Source organism: Oryzias latipes, chromosome 19, assembly GCF_053564925.1.
Source record: "Oryzias latipes strain Hd-rR chromosome 19, Olatipes_Hd-rR_3.1".
NCBI lineage: Eukaryota > Metazoa > Chordata > Actinopteri > Beloniformes > Adrianichthyidae > Oryzias > Oryzias latipes.
This window is the reverse complement of record NC_136255.1, coordinates 4,302,110-4,306,723: the sequence shown is the minus strand read 5'-3', so window position 1 is coordinate 4,306,723 and position 4,614 is coordinate 4,302,110. Positions and strand designations below refer to the sequence as shown.

General features: G+C 54.9%; 1 long non-coding RNA gene across 1 annotated transcript; it reads left to right on the top strand.

The window, feature by feature from the left end:
• The first annotated feature begins 2,107 nt into the window (after nt 1–2,107).
• On the top strand, nt 2,108–4,188 carry LOC144988033 (uncharacterized). Its single transcript, XR_013651754.1, has 2 exons — nt 2,108–3,597; nt 3,707–4,188. It is a non-coding gene; the product is annotated as an uncharacterized LOC144988033 (long non-coding RNA).
• The last annotated feature ends 426 nt before the right edge of the window (nt 4,189–4,614 follow it).

Below are 4,614 nucleotides of genomic sequence, written 5' to 3'. Positions count from 1 at the left end.
CCTTTTGATCTACTCTGTACTCTTCATCAGAATATTCTGACAAGAACTCCCACAGTTGTTGATCCAGCAGCTTCTGGAAACTTTAACGAGTCTTCTCTTTTTAGTGAAAAACGTTGTTTCTTGTTGCTCCTACACCGCCCCCTGCTGGACTGTAGAGGGAATAACAAACAAAACAAACAGCTGTTTTCTCACTAAATGATGAAGAACAGCTCCTGTCCACTGTACCTGCTTGGTGGCGTCGTCATGGCGAGACACGTGAGCTGTGCTGAACAACTTCTCTGCTTTGATGATACCCGATGCTCCCATTTTTAATAAACATATCTTCTTTGTTCTTGTGCTGTTTTCACTTTATTTATGGTCAACTTTGATCATTTCTTTATTTCTTTTTGTTGTTGTTTTTTTTGTTTCAAAGGTTTACCATCTTCACATTTTTGGCCATTTCTTCAGCAAATTCAGCTCTGCTTTTTCTTCTGGAAATTCAGCTCCTTCTAGTTAATAAATATTGTCAATTGATTTTTTTTTAGCAAATGTCCCCACTGCATTTTTTTTAACGTAGCTCTAGTTTTATCTTTTCAGATCTCTTGTCAGTCAGTTAGAACCTCATAAATGTCTAAAGTTTCTCTAAAATGTTCAAATGTTGTTGCAGTGTAGAGACAGGTCTGTGATTTGTGACGCTGTGCTCATCCTCAAACTCAAACAGTGGAATAGCTTTTGCTCTTTTCATTCTGTTGGGAAAATGCCCTTTAGTATTGCTGTTGGCCGCACAAAAGCCTTCAACAACTTTTGACCATTCTGACTTTTATTTTTTGACTCAGGGGTCTGTAACCTGACAGAGGTCACCATGAGAAAAAGGAGCCTCTGGGAGCAACACTGTCATAGACCAGCAGGTGGAGCAGCAGTTTGCATTAGAGAAGTCAGTTCTAATATGTCCAACCATGACAGTGGATAGTGACGGGGGGGGGGGGGGGGGCTGACTTTCTTGTGTCTGTGTTCCACAGACTGAGAAGGATTATCTTGTTGGGGTTTTGCTTGACATCAGCAAGTCTCTCCTCTAGAAAACACTTGGGGAAGAAAACAAATTCCTAACTCCAAACATTTCTGAGAGAGGCCACAGGTCAGCACAGACGGAAAGCAAACTTGGAAGGGGAAAAGCAAAAAGGCAAACCAAATTAGTCTGGTTTATTCGAGGAAGGAAATAAACAGAGAACTGCATTTTAGTAATGATGGACTGTACAAGATAATCTATATGTGAGATGTGTTGTTTAATCCTCAGCCCTTCTGCCGTGGGCCGGGGTGGGGGTCGGGGCCTCCGGTGCCTGGCGGGGGGTGGTGGGGGCTCCGTTGGTCGGGGGGTCGGGTCCGGCGCCTGGGTGGGGCGGGCTGGGGCGCTGCGTGGTCCTCTGGGCTTGGGTGTGGGGGTGCGTGGTGGGGGTGTGGGGTGGTGGTCTGGCTTGGCTTGGGGGGGTGGTCCCTTTGCCTGTGCTGGGGGGGGTTGGCGGGGGGTGCTGCTCGGGGGGGGGGCCCAGCGGCGCTGGATGGGCTTCCCATCTACACCTGGGGCTGGGATCGGCCCTTCCCTGGCTCTGGGGCGGGACGGGACAACCCTCTTGGGGCCCCAAGTCGCTCTGGGTGTCATCCGCCTCGGCTGCGGGGTCTGGGGTGGGGTGGGGTTGGGGGTCTTGTCGGCCCTGTCCTGTGGGGGGGCATTCTGGGGGAGGGGGGGGGGGGCACTATTGGTACGGGGCAGGGGGGGTTGACGGGTCGGGGTCTCCGCTGAGGCCATCGGCGGTTTCCCCGGCCAGTTGGCTGCCTCGGTCCCGTCGAGGCCTGACCAGAGCTCTTCTAGGGCCGGCGTTTGGGGGTGGGGGCCTGGGCTTGCTCCGGGGGGGGCCGACGCTTTCTGGCTCCTCTCTTTCTGTGTGGGGGGGGTGGCGCTGGGCCTGGGGTGTCGGCGCCTCCGGGGGTGGGGCACCTGGGCTGGGTGGGCCTGGCCCCTTTGCTGGGGGGGTGGTGGGGGACAGCTGTTTGACCACCGGGGGACAGTCTACCAGCTGTCCCCAACTTACGCCCTTCCTCATATAACCTCATAATAGGGTGAGGGGGTGGGGGGCTTAGCCTGCGATGAGCTTTGGGGGGGGGGTTTACTAGGCAGTGGCCCCCCTCCTTTGGTTGCCGTATGGAGTGGGCCCCCCCTCTTTCAGTTTTATTTGCACCTTAGACATGTAGGGCCCTTGGTAGGGGGGGGTGCTTGGACATCACTGCCAGCAAGCAGCGTATGTCCTCCTAGCACCCTACCCGCCAATTTTAACTGCACCTTAGACATTTAGGGCCCCTTGGTGGGGAGGGTGAGGGGACGTCACTGTGAGTAATCAGGAGATGTCCCCTTAATGCCCTATCCGCCAATTTTAACTGCACCACCCTTAGTACACACACCCCTCCCCCCTCAATATATACATCCCAACATAAACACACACACATGCACACACACACCCTCTCAAACACACATACACGCACACACATTTTACAAGGAAGGTGGGACCTAGGACCATCTGTCCCCTGCCTCTTCCCTGGTGGGGGGTACGGGCCCCTTTGCAACGGCGGTCGTGTCCCCGGGGTGCCGGCTTCCTGGGCCCGGCGGTGCTCTCTCCGCGCCGTGGGGGGGTTCACATTACATCTGAGCCGGGGGTGTTCGTGTCCCTGGGGGGTGGGTTCTGGTCCTTGCTCCTGAGTGCTGGGCCCCGCCAAATTTCCAACTGTGGCCGAGCCTGGTCGGGCCATATTTACAACACCCCTTGTGGGCCCTCCTTTTTCCCCGGGGTTCCCCCCTCCTGGGCGGGGGCGGCTGGCCCCTGCCTTGCTCCTCCGTGGACCAACCGTGGGCCGGGCGGATGGCTGCCTGGAGTGCGGAGCGGGTCTCCCTTGGGGGGTCCTGGCTCGTACCTGGGGTTGGGGCGGGGGGATGCCCGGAACTCCTGGGTGGTGATGGGGTGCTCGTCTGGGGCTGTGGGCGTCCGTCTCCGGTGGGGCCCTGCGTTGGGTTCTCCCGGCGCGGCGGGGGGGCTGCTCTCCTGGTTGGGCTGGGGCGGCGCTCTCTTTCCCTCCGTGCCTCCCTGCTCTCTGGCTCTGGGGGCCTTGCACCGGTCCTGCTGGCCCTGGCCTGGGTGGTGGTGTGAGCAGGTGGGACAAATTGCATGATTGGATGGTTTTTTGCATGTTGTGTTTTTTCACCCTTTGCATGCTGCATGTGGACACGCCCCTTAATTAGAAGCACCTGCTCTTAATTGATAGACTATATAGGAGTGGAGCAGAGAAACAGACGGGCTCCAGAATGTAGCAGACTCTGGGAAAAGTTCCTGCCTGGCCAGGAGGGCGCATATCCCAGGGGCGCTTGGTTCTGCGCACCCTGGGAGCATGGTATACAAGACGGGAACCACTGGGCCTGTATGCACAGGGGACTCATTTGAACCGCAAGACCACTCATCAGGTGCACCAATGGAGTGAGGAGGGCGCATGCACCGGGGGCAATTGGACCGCTGGGACCGCCAGTTCTGCCATGCCGTCAACACGCAGGGGCAGGGCAGGGACCCTGCCTGTGTTGTAAGTAGCCCGACATGACTTAGCAGACTGGTAGAAACACACAAGAAGGCTGAGTCCAGCCTGGATGTTGGAGTACCTTTGGTGCTGCCGCTTTTGAGTTTCCACGTAGGAGTCCCAGCGCGCCGGAAGGCCAGCCAGAAGCGACATGACACGGGGAGGAGTTTGTGAGGCTGAATACGCGCAGAGGCAGAGGGGAACTCTGCCTGGCCTGTAAGTATGGGAAAGCGTAGCCACACTCCTCAGGATGGCCTAAGGCAACCGTGGTTGCTTCTGGTGCTGGCAGATATGTTTGCCTGCAGGTCCCGGTGCGTGTGACCCGAGGACTTCCCTGGTCATGGAGGAAGGACATCGTGGGTCAAGTCTGGCGGGTGGACGACATCCCCTGCATTCTGGATCTGCGGCCTCCCAAAGCTGTTTTTGTCGTCTGTCCCCCGGACTTTTAATATAGCTTTTTACTAGTTTTTACCCTGTTTCTTCATCTTATTGTATTTTATACTTTTTAGAGCTGTTTTATGTATTTTAAAGTTTTTTACCATCTTATTGGCCAGTCAGGTTTTTAGGATTAATAAATTATTGTTGTGGCCAAAAATACTTGGTTCCTCTTTGGTGGCTCGTGTGTTCTCACCCAGATCATCCCTCTAACCTGCAATAATTCAATTACATCTTTTCATTCCATCTCCAAATTTCTTACTGCCTTTCATCATCAACTACCCCCCTAACAGTGGGCTTGGTCGCCCGGGTGGCGGTTGTTCCCTGCCGGTTCCCGTGTGCCGTTGGGGGGATTCCGGCTGCCGCTGCTGCTGCGGTGGGGGTCTTGGGTTGGGGATGGCTGGGCACTCTCCCTCCTTCTTTTCACGTTCCACCATCCATTTTAGAAGAACATAAACACTCACCTGAGCACAGGTGTTAGCTCAACAGTTTGCATGACTGAATGACTGAAATATTTCACACTAGTTGGTTTTAAGGCATAAGTATGCGTGTGAACACTATCTGTTTTGTGTACATGTCGACAGGTGG